The sequence below is a fragment of the Phacochoerus africanus genome, chromosome 5, assembly GCF_016906955.1.
Source record: "Phacochoerus africanus isolate WHEZ1 chromosome 5, ROS_Pafr_v1, whole genome shotgun sequence".
Lineage (NCBI taxonomy): Eukaryota > Metazoa > Chordata > Mammalia > Artiodactyla > Suidae > Phacochoerus > Phacochoerus africanus.
This window is the reverse complement of record NC_062548.1, coordinates 85,341,157-85,358,285: the sequence shown is the minus strand read 5'-3', so window position 1 is coordinate 85,358,285 and position 17,129 is coordinate 85,341,157.

Sequence of the window (17,129 nt, the reverse complement as noted above, 5' to 3'; positions counted from 1 at the left end):
TACCTAAAACCAAAGTCTAGAATAGTGTAGGCGTGTTATTTTAAAATAACAGGAGAAAAATAAAGAGTAAGGAGAAATAAACAATAGAAAAGTTTTAAAGACTTGAAAATAAATGCCTCTAGGGAGCAGAAATCAGGACTGAGGAAGAGAGGAGATGACTTTTGTTTGTTTTGGAGACTTGTAGGATTTTTGCCTTTTAAATTAGAGTATCCAGTATCTGACCAGTATAAGGTCAGAGAATGCTGCAGACTTTGGAACAGAGAGATCTCAGCTCCATCTCTTACTACGTGCGGCACCTTGGGTTCCAGGTTACTAACGTGAAAAGTGAGGCTACCAAAACCGATTTTCACCAGAGAACAGAGAGCAGTCGTTAAGAGGCTCTGCAGCCGACTGCCTCAGCTCAGATTCCAGCACCGACTGACAGAAGCTGGGGAAACTACTTAATTTCCCTTGTGCTTCAGTTTTCTCTTCTGAAAGTGGTGGTTATAATAACCTCAAAGAGTTCTTAAATGGATTAAAAGAGACAACCCAGAGCTTCTGGCACATAGTAAAGTTCAGGGAAGAACTCTGAGGTGTTAGAGGGTGACGCAAAACAGCGCATCAGGCACTATGCCCGGCGCTTGACCCTGAATGGGCACCCACTTCTCCTAAATACACATCTGAAGAGTCAGGGAAGAGGCCAGTGTCTGTCTCCCCAGCCGGACTGAAATACGAGAGCTCTACTTCCCCTGCAGTGATGTGATCCTTGCCCTGGCCTTCTCCAAATATACTCCCTGGAAGTTTTATTTGGAGAAAGTATACGAGACTCACGTGATTCTCAGAGTCTCACTGCCTTGTTCTTCAGTCTGCTGAAAGGTTACGACAGGTTAGACTGAGATGAGAACGCCTATCCAGGCCAGCTCTGCCAGCCAGGACTCACAGAGCACCAGGCAGGGCAGGTGTACCACCAACGTGCAGTAGATGCTCTCCGGCTTAAACAAGCATCTTCTGATTTCAGGTGAGACTATATACCCTGAAACTGGCCACGTGGGGAGAGAAATCTACAGGAATGATCGAAAGCCACACCCATAAGCGGCGTACCTATACCTCATTACCCTCACCTCTCCTGGGAGAGAAACAAGACTGTCTAACCTAGATCCCAGGTCACTTCCTGCCAGGGCTTCACAGCAATTCAAAGAACTTCTCAGTGCAGGTTCTTTCCAAATAGATTGGTTTCTTGAAACTCACAAGAAGTCAAACACCAGAAAAGAGGGGATTTTTGAGAGCCACCCACTAGGATGGCAACGGGTACTGGGTAGTTTCAAATATTAAGAAAAGAAGAAAAAAAAAACAGCGTCAATTAGGCAGTATCTAATCTCCCTGAGTACAGGAAGTGAAGGCGATTGAGTCTGATTTGCAGGAGGCCCTGAGGATGTACAAAGCAGCCACTCCTCCAGCAAGGCCCACTCACCGCCTGCAGACATGCCTGCTTTTCCTGCCTCCAGCTGAGCACACCGGAGGGAAAGCACCATTAAATTCCCTGTGAGCTCGGAGCCTATTAGCTGCACCAAGGTCACCAGGTGAAGGGGATGGGGAAGGAGGGCAGAAAAGAGAGGTCAGTTTGAGAGGCTAAGTTGATGGGGCCAGTGGGAGACAATAACATGAAGCCATTCATTCTATAAATGCCTGTGGAGCCCCCAACATTCACTAGACATTGAGTTAGGGGACCAGGACACAAACAAGAATGAAACTTGTATCTGCACTGAAGGAACCATCAATCTAGACAGTAGTTGTCTGACATCTTGGTTCTGCCTTGGTCAGGGATTGGTGTTAGAGAAGAAGAACCTCAGGAGTGAATGAATGTTGTAGAACAATTAGTTTTCTAGGCAGACAAACAGTTATGGGAGGTGCAAGGGTGAAGAGCAATGCAGAAGAAACCACATGTGCAAAGGATGGAGGTTCTGGAAGTTAAGATGCTGTAGTGAAAGGAATATTTGGGAGAAAAGGCATAAAAAGAGGCTAGAGGAGTTCCCATCGTGGCTCAGTGGTTAGCAAACCCGACTAGCATCCATGAGGATGCGGGTTCAATCCCTGGCCTTGCTCAGTGGGTTAAGGATCCAGCGTGGCCATGAGCTGTGGTGTAGATCACAGACACGGCTCAGATCCGAGTTGCTGTGGCTGTGGTGTAGGCTGGACGCTACAGCTCAACTGGACCCCTAGCTTTGGAATCTCCATATGCCATGGGTACAGCCCTAAAAAGACAAAAAGACCAAAACAAAACAAAAAAAATTTAAAAAATTAAAAATAAAAAGAGGCTAGAAAGGTAGGCAAAATCCCACCACCTACAGAGAATTCTATAGGAGGTGAGAATTCTACCACTGAACCACCAATGCCTAGAATCCCACTACTCGTGGATGGGAGATGGAGAAAGGCAGGGAGACAGTGAGGTTCCTGCTATGGTCTAGCTAAGACATGGGGAGAGAGGAAACCAAGGCAGCAGAGAGGAGACATGTTTCATGAGGTTGCTGAGGCAGAATGGATGGGATTTGCTTACAAACTGGATTGGGGAAAGATTAAAGGATAGTTCCCACTTCCTTGGGCCAGAGGACATTGTCCTACCATCAATCAATTCTGAGAATACAGGGGAAGTATTGGGGTGAGAGGGCCATGAACTCAGATCTGGCAGTGTTAAATTTGAACCACCTCAAGTTCATCCCCACAGAGATGTGCAGGAGACAGTGGGACACATCCCATTAGGCACACTTTTAGATATTGCACTTTTTACAAAGTGAAGCTTTGTGGCAACCCTGCATTGAGTGAGTCGATAGGCTCCATTTTTCCAACAGCATCTGCTCATTCCCTATCACTGTGTCACATTTTGTTAATTCTCACAATATTTCAAACCATCCACCAGCAAAAAAAATTACAACTCTGAACTGGAAGCTCAGATGATGGTTAGCATTTTTTAGCAATAAAATTTTTAAATCAAGTTATATAGTTTTTCAGACATAATGCTATTGCACACTTAATAGACTATAGTATAGTATTAAATAACTTCTATATGCACTGGGAAATTTTTTTAAAAAAGTGACTCTCTTTATTGTGGTGTTCTGGGACTGAAGCCACAATATCTCTGAGGTGTGCCTGGTCTGGAGCCCAGGAGAGAGGTCTGGCTGGACGGTTAGATTTCACAGCTTGGCAGGGTTGGCTTTACAGACACTTGACAGTGGGGAACTAGCCTCATGAGAGGGATTCTCCTACTAGAGACACAGAGGGGACAGCCCATCTGATTGGTCAGTGTGGGGAAGGGACTAGGCATGCGCAACCAGGCCCCTGGGCCTCACTCCATCTAGATCTAACCCGCGCCACCCCACCCCCATTCCCCCGCCTCAATGCACAAAGCAGGTCCCCTGGGACTGCAGTGAGGTGGTCTGGAGAGTTAGCCACTTGAAGCAGACCCAAAGCCATGGTCTCCAGTCAGTGTTATCAGTAGTAAAGCGAGTAGTAATCTCCATCTGTCTCCCACAAACTCATGAGGGAGAAGGTGCTATTTACTGACACCACTGCCAAACTCCCAACACTACCAGTGTATGTTAGTGTATGTTTCATTTGCTGTACTTTTTTTCTCCTCTGCATTCCAAGCAGGTGGTCAGGCCTGTAGTGGTTCCTTTCCTGAGATGTTTTTGCAGGGTGAGAAGGCAAACATCGGCAGTGTGCATGGTGTTCCTGGGGCTGGGGCTTTGAGAGCTGCAAGAGCAAAGAGAGGCTGAGAAGAGGGGAAAGATCAGCAGGTCCCTGAGGGCTGGGATCTGGATGCCACTCTGTGTCACTTCACACAGGGGGAGGTGAAAAGTCTTCAGTAAGGGGCAGTCGATGGGAGTAACTGGGGAAGCTGGACCCCAGCCCAGAAGCACTCACTTTACCAAGGATTCCTTTGCTCCAAGCAGCAAGGCCATTAAGGGGCCCTGAAGGAATCATGGGGCCAGACCAGGGAACATCTCAGCAGTTATCAGCCAGAACCAAAGACCAATGGCTTTGCCTACAGGGGCCTTCCAGGAGGTGCTGACCTTGGCACAGCCCTGGGTGGAAGAGGGGACATTTATTGAGATCAATTTCCTACCAGCACAGTAGGATATGGATACACTGTCAGACTGAGCTGATTGAAACAAAGTCGAAAAAATGTGTAATTTCCTTCACCTCAGTTGGAAGACTAAGATTCCCACCTCTGACAACAGTTACCAGGACACAGAGGTGCTGGGAGTCTTAAGTGGAGATTCAGAGGGACTCAAGGAGTATGGACAAAGCCAGGACAGCCTAGATTTAGGGGTAAGCAAAGAAAGAAGAGGCTGAAAAAGGTGAAATCAATAAGGCAAGAGGTGCTGAAGAGGAGAGTTAATAGGACTAAATACTGCACAAATCAACCAAGACAAGGACTGAAATGTAGCCAAGTGACCTGGCATTTAGGATGACCTTAGCAGAGCAGTGCTGTGGAGGTGGAAGTGAATGCAACGAATAAAGGTCACATTCTCAAGAAGAGCAAGCAGGGAAAGGAGAGAGGAATCAGGGGTCATAGATCAAGGTGGAGGGAAGGTCTATTTCTAGCTTGGGAGGTTTCTGAAGGTGCCTTAAGTTTGAGGAGAAGGAGCCAATGGAACAATGGTAGTACTGGACAGAGTGAGATGCAGAGGACGGGAACATGTGCACACACTGAGGAACTAGCCCAGGCAGGAGTAGGAATATGGAGAGGAGGGCAGAGGTAGTAGCAGACAGCTGCTTAGATGCCCCCCAGAGGTCTCCGCTCCCAGAAGTCATGCCGCTGTGTAATCCCCTCCACTTAAGTGGGAGCCGGACTTATTGACTCACTTCTAACCAAGAATGCAGGAGAAGGGATATATGCCACTGATGATATTAGGTTATAAAAAGACTGTGGCTTCCATCTTGAGCTCTTATATCACCACCCCCTTAGGGGAAATCAGCTCCATGTGTAAGGCAACCCTATGCAAGGCCCACATCAGTGACCCTAGAAGAGAATCCTTTGGCCCCAGCCAATAGCTTGATTGCAAGGTCTTATGAGAGACACTGAAGGAGAGGCATCCAACTAAACCACAGCTGGAGTTCACAAACTGTAAGATAATAAATGTTTGTTATTTTAGGCCACTAGGCTTTGAATGTAGCAATAAATAACTCTCAAGAAGTAGATATGTTTTCATGCAGGGAAGGCAAATTTGAGGAGCATGTGCCTGAAACCCTTCCATTTTTTATGCTGAGAGCAAGTTGAAAAGAACAAAAGTTTGGCATGGCCACAGTGGAAGATGATAAACTTAGCTAGCTAAGGGTGCATGAAAGAATAGACTAGTACCATTAAAGGCCCAACTGAAGTTTGTAATAAAAATTTAAAAAAAAAAAAGTTGAAGCCTCTCCAGTATGCAGTTAAGGAATTGTCCAGTCACCTTGACACCCTGAAATAGAAGAGAAAGAGGTTGTTGAAATGAGCAGAATTAGGAGTTTATAAAATGATGACGTATAAAGCCAAAGAAGCAGATCAGTTGAAGATGCTAGCAAGTGATGGGCTATGGTAATGGAGCTAGAGCGAGGAACAAGAGGTGGTTAGAAGGTCATGACTGGATGTGTGGAAAATGGTAGGCAGCCTCAATGAAGCTGATAAGCTGATTGATGGATTTAAGAGCGAGAGGAACCAAAAGGCCCCAGGCCTGTGTTCAGAGGGAAGCCATTCTCAGTAACCAGATGACTCAGCATGTGCCCATGGGTGATGGTTTTTTACACGGAGTGTCTTCTGCCAACTCCTCCAGTCTGACTCAAGCCAGCCTGAGCTGCCTGTATCTCATCACCACAAACTCATAGCTTCAGCCAGAGAGAACTCCTGTGGTTCTGTTCTTGTCGAGTCTTCCTGGTTACCCTCCCTTCCACCCCCATTTTTTCCCACACATTCCTTTCCAACTCTCAAGCTCCAGCTCATGCTCTGCATCCTTAGGGAGGTCCTCACAAATGCCTCCTCCTGTTTGAATTAATGCCTCCCACCTCCAGTCCAGTGCTGCACCTGTCATGGCCTTGAAGGTTGCCACACATTATCATTAGGCTGATGGTGTTCTCTGTTTTCTCCACTGGAACACTGGAAGGTACATCCTTAGATCCTTTTTTTCTTTTTTTTTTTTTTTTAAGGGCCACACCTATGACATATGGAGGTTCCCAGGCTAGAGGTCCACTCAGAGCTGTTGCTGCTGGCCTGCACCACAGCCACAGAAATGCAGGATCCGAGCCGAGTCTGTGACCTACACCACAGCTCATGGCAAGGCCGGATCCTTAACCCACTGAGCGAGGCCAGGGATCAAATCCACGTCCTCATGGATGCTAATCGGGTTCATTAACCACTGAGCCACGTCAGGAACTTTACGTCCTTAGATCTTTAGGTAGCTGATGTTCCCAGGAGAGTGGCTGATTTGCAGTCAGTGCTCCATATTCAACTGGATAAAGCAGTTAAATAATATAGCTGAAGACGCTGAGCAGTCAGTCAGTCTGCCAGAGGAACTCAGAGCTACTGTCCACGGCAAGGGAGATCATCCAGGTTTGGCAAACTAAGGCTCAGAGGTCCAGACTTGGCCAAGACTTGTGCCTTTACTCCTTCCTAGTGTCTCATCCAGTCTAGAGACTAAAATCCATCAACATGCTGATAATTCCCAGGATTCCTCTCCAGCCCAGAGCGCTCTGTGAAGTCTACGCACAACTCCCATGGCCCTGCGGCATCTCTCACAGGCCTCTCACAGTCACATCATCACAAACTCCTGATTCCTCCCCCAGATGTGCTGCTCCCACAGTTCTCTTCATCCTAGTAAATGGCAATTCCAATCTACTAGTCAGAACTCTTCTCTTTCCCACACCCTCCCCCAGTGGTCCTACCACACTTCATTCCTGTCAGCTCCACCATCCAAGAGCCTCTAAATTCAACCACCTACTCCCCTGTTTCCCGAACCCTTGACCAGCGCCTGTCATCTGGATTACTGCAAGCCCCAGATGGCCTTGCCTGATGGGTCTCCTGTCAGTCACCACTCTGATTTTAAAAACCGCTTTTACAGATGCAACTTACAAACCACAGGGCTTGCCTGCTGCCTACAATGTACAACCCGGGTGGCTTTCAGCACATTCCCAGACTCAGTGGTGCCATCATCTCAGGGAATGTGAGAACACTTCCAACATTTCAAAAAGAAACTCTGTATCCCCTAGCCACCTGCCTCCCCCAACCTCCCCATGTCTCCCAGCCTAAGAAAACTGCCTTCTGTTTCCCTGGATTAGTCTGTTGTGGATACTGCCTAGAAACAAACCTCTTTGAGGTTCTCGCTTCCTCCTGAACCCCCCTTCTCTATGCCTCCTCCCTCTTCCTCCCCTACCCACACGCTGGCCTCCTGGTACTCCCAGAACACTCCCTTATCAGGTCCCCTCCACCTGGACCCACACTCCCCAGATCTCTGCATGGCCACACGCCATGTCTGCTGTCTGCTTGGATGTTACCTTCTCAGCCCAGGAAGGCCTCCCTGACCTCCGCAGAAAATGGCATTCCCATCATTCCCTGACCTGTACACCCTACTTCCTTGCTCCACATCACTAATCATTCTATATACCACTTATGCAATATAGAAATCTAATCTATAATTTATATATTATGTACATATATGTATATATACAGAATATATGATATTAAGTGGACGTGTGTGTGTCCACTTAATATCATTTTTTTCTTTTTATAATGGCCTCCTGCCACCCATGGAACAGAAGCTCCAGAGGGAAGGGTGTTATCACTTTTGTACCTTCAGTGACTTGAACAGCACCTGAAATTACTCTATAAATATTACCAAATGAACAGCAGAAATAGAACTAGAACGTGAGTCTGTCAGACTCCCAAACCTGTACCGTTAGTCACAGGACTCTGCAGATCTTAGAAAATGGGGCGTATGTGAACAGTGGCAAAAGGCAGAAAGGTCTAATGTCCACGCTCAGCGCGGTGGAGGCTGAGGTACATGGTTACCCAGGTCTGCCCTCAGCGCGGGGTGTTCATTACCCCAGCTCACAACCACATCCTCAGGACCTGCTCTGCCCCTTTTCAGAGCAGCCTGTATCCAACGATCAATGTGGACTGTAAGCCTGCCCGGGCTCTAATCGTCAAAGGCCATCCCGGCTCCCAACCTCCTTGGGAATCGGCTGAAGGCTTTGTTGTGACAGCATGGACGTTCACCTTTTTCTTCTGTCCATCCTGCTTCCCTTCCTCCCCCAACAGGAACTGACCTTGAGATCATTCCCCTATAAGCATGGGCTTATAAGTATGGGCAAATCTCTGTGGCAGAGCCTGCTTCCTGGGGAGCCCGACCTGTGGTGTTCAGAATAAATCATCCAATGACCTTCCAGAAAGGTCAAAGGAGCTTTAGGAAATGGGGCGCAGGACAAATAAGCTGGACCTTTGAAAGCTACGCCCCAAACCAGAAGAAGCGACCCTACATGTGTCTGCACAAGCTAGGCTCATCACATCCCTTTAACGAAATAACCTGGAAAGGAAAAGAATGTTGTGTGCATGACCCAGGACCACCACCATGGCTCTGAAGCACGCCTCATGTGAAAGCAGCTCCATTTCTTGGCCACACCGAGCTTAGCTTGGGTCCCTGTCTGTGCTGTGACCTCACCCTGCTGAGCCAAATGTACAGTAACTCATGAGTCATTGGGCTCAATCAAAATTTCCTCTTCGCTGCATACCCCGCCCCCACCCAAGGACAGTGGTTATCTCCACCTTCCCCTTCTGAAGCTCGGCTGCTGAGTGGGAGAGAAGAGGGGAGGGGAAAACGGGTCAGTCAAGAAATGACAACCCCAAGGGGGCAGCAATATCCCTGCCTGAAGTCCAGAGAAGAAGAGGCAAAAATTATTTAAATGTACTTGCCTTCAGGTGAATAAAAGTAAGAAAGTAGTCCCCTTTCTAGTGTGGGAGCAGCTTGAGGGCGGGCATCAGTTATCATAAGCAATAGTATAGGCCATTCATAAGACCATGAGTTATAAAGCTCTGTTTGGGGCACGTCCCATATATTCACTAGTTTCATCCTCATAACAACACTATGAGGTAGGGACCAATATCATCACCCCCATTTTACAGAGGAGGAGACTGAGGCACAGAAAGCTTAAGAAGAGCCTACTAAGGTTGCCCAGATTACAGATGTGTACCTATCACACTGCCAGTGTGTGTAATTCAGGGCCAGAGTCAGTGCCAGGCTTTGGTGGGGTACATCGCCCCAGGGGCCCTTCTCACAGCTAATCACATAAGCCTCAGGGGCCAGTAGGGGTGAATGGCCCCCCAGAAACCCAGGTTGAAGAGAACAGGGGTTAAGGAGAACTGCAGGGCTTCTCTCCAAGCCCCGTTCTTCCTGTCTGGTGTCAGGGCAGTGTGCGTCTCCCCATGGTTTGATTCATGGTGTCTGCTTTCTCTTTGATGCATTCATTCTTTCCAGATTTTTGACTATCTTTCCATTTGCTCACAAGGGAAGGCCTTCTGGGGCGGAAACATCACGCATGACTTAAAGGAGAACAATGGGTGCTGAAGGGCCGAGGAAGCCTGAGTGTGGTGGCTGTATTGTGGTTCCACAGCTTCCTCCAGGCAAGATCTGACATTCATCTGACATTCATCACTTCCTCCTCAACAAAAGGTGCTAATAAAAGAAACTTTTCCTCTCATGGGCCGGTTAGCCACTGTGTTGATTAGAGCAAGATCTTAATGGATTGTGAGAGTTCCCGCTGTGGCTCAGCAGAAATGAACCGACCAGTATCCAGGAAGATGCGGATTCTATCCCTGGCCTCGCTCGGTGGGTTAAGGATCCAGCATTGCTGGGAGCTGTGGTGTAGGTCGCAGACACGGCTTGGATCTGGCATTGTTGTGGCTGTGGCGTCAGCTGGCAGCTGTAGCTCCAATTAGACCCCTAGCCTGGAAACATCCATTAGCCGGACCTGTGGCCCTAAAAAACTAAAAACAAAACTTTAGAGATTGTGATTATTTACTTGTCCTTTCAGAGTATTCTTTTCCTTGAACCTACAAGCGCCATCCCTTCCCAACATACACAGAGAAGCTTAGCTGTATTTTCCTTGGGTACCTCTGGGTAGTGTTGTTTATTCCCAAGTTACCCTCCAGGACCACAAAGAGTGAGGATCTTCCTAGGTTTCAGATTTTGGAGATGTGAGAATGTCTAGGTCTAGCTAAATCAGTGTTCCCCAAGCTGTTTTCATTATCACCCCCTAAGGAGACTTGTCAAATATTTTTTTTTCCTAATGGTCCTTCTCCTCATGACATTACTGAATATCAGCGTATCTCAGGGTCATGAACCACTGTAATTTCTAAGATTTTTTTCCCCACATCTTTGCCCCTCCTGCTTCTCTCCACCTAAGAGACACCTTGGGGGCAATCTCCCCTGTTAAGACTGCATGAGCTAGAATCAGCAACTGAGTTCTCAGCCCTGGCACGTTCTTCCTTTTGGGTAGTGATTGCTGACATCCTGCACTAGCACTGCATTTCGTGCTCCTATTTGTAAATAAATTCCCATCTACCTTCTGTAGTCAAAACTTAAGCCTAGGAGTTCCTGTCATGGCTCAGTGGTTAACGAATCTGACTAGGAACCATGAGGTTGCAGGTTCGATCCCTGGCCTTGCTCTGTGGGTTAAGGATCCATCAGTACCAAGAACTAAACAGACAGTTCTCCAAAGAAGACATACAGATGGCCAAAAAAACACATGAAAATATGTTTAACATCACTCATTATTAGAGAAATGCAAATCAAAACCACGATGAGGTACCACCTTACACCAGCCAGAATGGCCATCATCCAAAAGTCTACACACAATAAGTGCTGGAGAGGGTGTGGAGAAAAAGGAACCCTAGTACACTGTTGATGGGACTGTCAAATGGTGAAACCACTGTGGAAAACAGTATGGAGATTCCCCAGAAAACTAAACATAGAACTACCATTTGACCCAGCAATCCTACTCCTGGGCATCTATCCAGAGAAAATGACTCGCAAAGACACATGTACTCCAACGTTCACTGCAGCACTATTTGCAATAGCCAAGACATGGAAACAACCTAAACAGAGGAGTGGATCAAGAAGATGTGGTACCTATACACAATGGAATATTACTCAGCCATTAAAAGGAACAAAATACCAGCATTTTTAGCAACATGGATGGATCTAGAAATTATCATGCTAAGTGAAGTCAGCCATACAATGAGACACCAACATCAAATGCTTTCACTGACATGTAGAATCTGAAAAAAGGACAGACTGAACTTCTTTGCAGAACAAAAGCTGACTCACAGACATTGAAAAACTTGTCTCTGGAGGAGAGAGTTTGGGGGGTGGGGGGATGTGCTTAGGTTGTGGGATAGAAATCCTGTGATATTGGATTGTGATGATCATTATACAACTACAGATGTGATAAATTCATTTGAGTAATAAAATAAATAAAATAAATAAATAAATAATAATTAAAAAAAAAAGATCCATCGGTGCTGTGAGCTGTGGTGTAAGTCACAGACGCAGCTTGGATCCCGCATTGCTGTGCCTGTGGCGTAGGCCAGTGGACCTTAAGCCTAAAGCAGTTTCACTACTAGGTAAAGGACCCAAGAGAAATGAAAGTATAGTAAAAGTATATAGCAGAGAGCATAGTATAAGAAAGTTATGTAGTGTGTATGTGTGTGTGTGTATATATATGAGAAAGTATACCACATAGTATAAGAAAGTTCATAGCAGCTTTAATAATATTAGCAAAAACTGGAAACCATCTAAGCTATCTTCAATAAGAGAACAGACAGGTAAGTTAGGACACAGTCACACAATGGACTATTACCAGCAATAAAAAGGAACAAACCATTGCTACACATAACATGGATAAACTGCAAAAACAATGTGAGTGAAAGAAAGACACAAAAGAGCATATACTGTATGATTCCATATCTATGAGGTTCAAGAACAGGCAAAAGTTGTCCAGGGTGATATTCAGAATAGAAGTTACCTCTGGGTTATGTAGTAGTGATTTCCTTAATATTATCTGTTATTTTTGTTAAAGTTGAAAGCCCACAGCTTTAGCCACCTTTCAAACACTATTAAGATTAATTTTCTTTTTTAAAAAAAAGTTACCTCTGGGAAGACTTAGAAATTTTCTCCTCTACTTTGATCTGACTGATTATTACATAGGAGTACTCAGGTTAAAATGTGTGTTCATACATAAAAATTCTAGCTATACACTTAAGACATGTGTACTTATCTTTGTAAATTATACCTTAAAATTTTAAACAGGTCCTTGAAAGCTCAAAAAAAAAAAAAATTTTTAACCAGAGGTGCCTGGTTAATATGCAGGTTCCAGGTCCCCATTCAGAGACCTACTCTATGGGGAAGGGCTGAGTAACTGAACCTTATCTGACCCCGTAGGTAATTCTGATGCAGGTTGTCCTGGGTCTACACTTTAAGACATAGGAATTTCAGGAGAAGTTTTTTACCAACTCCAGCAGCTCCTTGGTACAAGTTCCCATTCCTTAAACCTAAAGAACTCAGAATGAATGGAACAAATGTGGCAACATGTTCCCTGAAGAACTGTGAAAAACACAACAGAAATAAACCTCTATGCCCTGTAAGCTTAAACTGAATCAATGTGCAAGCAAACTGGCCTCTAGGAGTGAAGGCTGTGATATTGGAGGCAAGGAAAAAAAGGGACCCTGAGGAGTTCCTGTTGTGGCTTAGCAGAAATGAATCTGACTAGCATCCATGAGAGTGTAGGTTCAATCCTTGGCCTCGCTCAGTGGGTTAAGGATCCAGCGTTGCCGTGAGCTGTGGTGTAGGTTGCAGATGTGGCTGGGATCCTGCGTTGCTGTGGTTATGCCATAGGCCGGCAGCTACAGCTCCAATTCTACCTCTAGCTTGGGAAACTCAGGTGAACCTCAGGTGAGGCCCTAAAAAATAAAAAATACCAAAAAAAAAAGAAAAAACAAAAAGAAGGGACCCCAAGACCAAACAGTTTTTAGTGGCTGCAGGTAAGTACTCTGATTGCAAACTGCATCCTACCCTAAATCACTGTGTGCAAAAGGCAGAGAGTCATATTGGTACCTGAGTCTGAGCTCCTTCTGTTGAGCTGTGTGACTTTGGGTAATTTACTCAACAGCTCTGATCTTCAGTTCCTTCTTACAAAATAGAAATGATAGCATTTACTTCATGGGGTTGTAAGGATTAAAAGAGAGAATGTAAGAATAATGCACCATATGTAGGAGAGGAAAAAAATATTTTTCCCTCTACCCTCTTAGGTGTTCTCCCTGGGCCATGTAAATAAGACTGACAAAAGACAGATTAACAAGAGAGAAGCAAACAGAAGTTTGTTAATAGCTGTATCCCACATCCACATGGGAGCGACCAGTGATGGGTAACTCCAAGGGGTGATTAGAACTTGGGCTTGTGTGGCATCTCACCAAAAGAACAACATACTTTGAGAAGTGACAAGAAAAGGAAAAGGATTTGGAATTTCCAGGACAACAAAATGTAGGAAGGCAAGTATATGGGAGAACTAATGAAAGATAAGGTCTTGTTGGTAAAGTTTGTTATATAGATTCCTCTGGTGACGTCTCTGAGCTAAGGATATAGAAGTATTTCCGGTGATTAATTTCTGTCCTTTCTGACAGGGAGAAGGGGACACCTTCACAAACTTCTGTCCTGCTTTTAGGCAAATAGGGAGAAGGCAGAGAGCTTTTCTCATATCTGCTTCTTCTCAACTGCCTGCAGTTCAAAATAATCCTTCTGTCCAAGTGGCACATTTGGGTGAGGCACACTCTACTACCATTCACACGCCTGACAAGCAGAACGGTGGCTTTCTCCATCTTTCCTGAGATTTAAGTTGTTTGCACAGCTTCAGCCCCTCATTCACACACTAGACCTTTACTGAGCACGTATGTTGTGCCTAACACTGTGCCAGGGGCCAGGGCTGGAGGGATGGATGAGATGTAGACACTCACAGCAGATGGGCTGGGTAGAAGGACTTGAGAGGACAGGTACTAGGGATCCCCTGCACAGTGCAGGCCTCTCCCAAGTCTCCGAGAATGAGGGAAGGCTTACCCAGAGCTCTCCCAAGTGGACTTTAGCAGGACAGATGGACGTTACCAGCAAGGCAAGCATCAGGACAGAGGGCTGCAGTGAGGAGAGGATCTAGCTGTATAAATCGTCTGGGTTCTCTTTCATGGGGTGCATTGGTTTGAAAGCCAACATTTAGGGAGATCTTGCCTGTGTGCCCAGCACTGGGCTGGAGGCCATGAGGACGACTAAGTCAGTCCACGCTCTCAGGAGACTCACTATCGAATCAAGCCCTCCCCGCACCACTACAGCCGTAGAAAGTGGGGTGGGGGTTGAATGACATATAAATGGTATTTGATCTAGATTGGGAACCCACTGTTAGTACAAAGGGGAGGAATGCGGTCTTGGGTGTCCTTACTATCTGCCCCTCTGTGCCCCACCCCACCGCCCCGGACCTGGTAACAGACTCTGATCAGCCCAGTCCAACCACTTCTATCACCCTCAGGTTGCAGCACTTTGAGGTTCTGCATTTTGAAAGTCAATTGCCAGGAAACATTCGTGAGTAGCAGAAATCACACTCTATCTCTGGTGGGTCGGCAATATTTTTTTTTCCAGCCATCACGGGCAGAGTCCAGAGACTACCATGTCACTCTGCCATAAGCCCAACCTTTTCAAGAAAACTTATGCTGCTCTGTGAAATTGGGTAACTTCTCAAGGGCTGTGGGAAGTGGTTCGTGCTTAATGGCATACGGCTAAATGTTTAATATTGGCTCCACAAGAAAAAAAAGCACTGATTTGTTCGCAAGTGTCTCTGGTTTAATACTCCCACCATGACCAATTTCAAGTTACCAGTGACACAGTGACATGGGTCACTGAGCGTGGCATTGGGAAGAGAGGTGTCTGGCAAATGAAAGGAGTCTGCTCCAGGACACCACTGAGTCCTGCTCCCCGCAGCCCTGGAAAGATGACCTGCCAAGAATGACCTGCAAATGTTACCTCAGTGATGAATAACAAGCATATTCTTTTTTTTTTCTTTTTTGTCTTTTTGTCTCTTTAGGGCTGCACTTGCAACATACAGAGGTTCTCAGGCTAGGGGTCAAATTGGAGCTACCGCTGCCAGCCTGCACCACAGCTCATGGTAATGCCGGATACTTAACCCACTAAGCGAGTCCCAGGATTGAATCCACGTCCACATGTTGTTAACTAGTCGGGTTCATTAACCACTGAGCCATGACGGGAACTCTTAATAAGGATATTCTTAAAACTCAAAACGCATTGTCTGAAACACCTTTGGGCATTAGAGTAAGCTGCTCTTGGAGCTGGACCCAGGGCTCTCTGTCCTTCTCTGGATCAGGTCTCATCCTTTCCTGCCCAGTCACCTCCTACCCATCCGTCCCTCCATTCTCAGCCTGAGTGGCATCCTTGGATGTCTTCCCAACGCTCCAGCCACCACCTAGGTCAAGTGCTCCTATCACGAGCTGTCAAAGCCCCACATACCTCTCCTTCCAGGGCTCATTTTAGTTTAATGTTAAATGTTGTCAGTGTGATTATTTGATTTGTATCTCTGTATCTCTCTCTCTCTCTCTCTCTCTCTCTCTCTCTCTCTTTCTCTCTCTCTCTCTCTCTTTCTCTCTTTCTCTCCAGTCCCAAAGGGCAGAGCCTGATCACCCTTTGTCCCTTCCCCTAGCACAAGATAGGAGCTCAGAATATATTTATGGGACAATAAGTACATGATGTGAAGAAGAAACTAAATCAGAAGCGCACCACCAAACGGCAGAGCCAGAGGTCCCTTTCGGGATCAGCCTCTCTCCTTCACCTTCACCTTCAGTCAGTGCAGGGTTTTCTTCTGGCTTCAATGTCAACTTAGCCACAGGGTCACCATCCAGTAAGGAAAAAAATTTCCTGATGAGGAGGCCCTTTAGCCATGGGCCATCACCAGGCTTACATGACTCATGTACAAATTAGAAAAAGATCTGGAGTTCCTATCATGGCTCAGTGGTTAACAAATCTGACTAGGAACCATGAGGTTGCAGGTTCAATCCCTGGCCTCGCTCGGTGGGTTAAGGATCCAGTGTTGCCATGAGCTGTGGTGTAGGTTGCAGATGTGGCTCGGATCCCGCATTGCTGTGGCTGTAGCATAGACTGGCAGCTGTAGCTCCAATTAGACCCCTAGTCTGGGAACCTCCATATGCCATGGGTATAGCCCTAAAAAGACAAAAGACAAAAAAAAAATTAGACAAAGATCTCCCCTCCAGCCAGATGCAGCCCCAAGGACTCTTGGATTTGTTACAGCAAGCTCTTCACTGAGGAAAAATTTATTTCTTCACAAAGCTTGGTGGGCAGCACTGCAACTAAATTCCAGCCCCTAGTACAGCACCTTTGTGTGGGATACAAACTGCAGAAGGATTTACAGCAACCCTGCAGGCTCGGCCTCCCCATAAGCCAACCTAGCCAAGATCTAGGAGCAGAAAGTTCCAGGCAGAAGGAGCAGCAGTGCCAAGTCCCAGAGGCAGGACTGAGCTCAGGCATTGAGAAACAGGAGGAAGTCAGAGAGAGCAGCAGTGGCCAGAAGGGGAAGGGCTTGGAGTTAAGTGAACACTTACATTTGATGTTTTTGTTGAATTGAAGTCATTTAATTGGCTAAACCAAGAATGTTTATTTTCATTGTCTTGATCTAGGCTGTGAACCCACTGCTGGTACAAAGAGGAGGGATGCAATCCTAGGTGCCCTTACCATCTGCCCCCACCCCCCAAGACCTAAGCAATGTACCAAGGTGGTCCCCTTATTATATAAAAGAGTTTGGGGACCAGGTCCCCCTCCCAGGCATGCAAGACCTGAGCCAAATTACATCATGAACCCTCCTCTCTCCACCTTCCCCTCCAGGTAAAATCAGGTTACAGTAAGCACAAAAGATGACCTCAAAGGGGTGGACATTTGTTGTTACATGTACCTATCCCCTTTCCCTTCTTTTGGAATTGTTTTTTCTCTAATTCACATATATGATTTGAGTGGGGGCTGCCATGCTGTTAAAGACCCTGCTCTTGGCCCTAACTAAACCAGCAG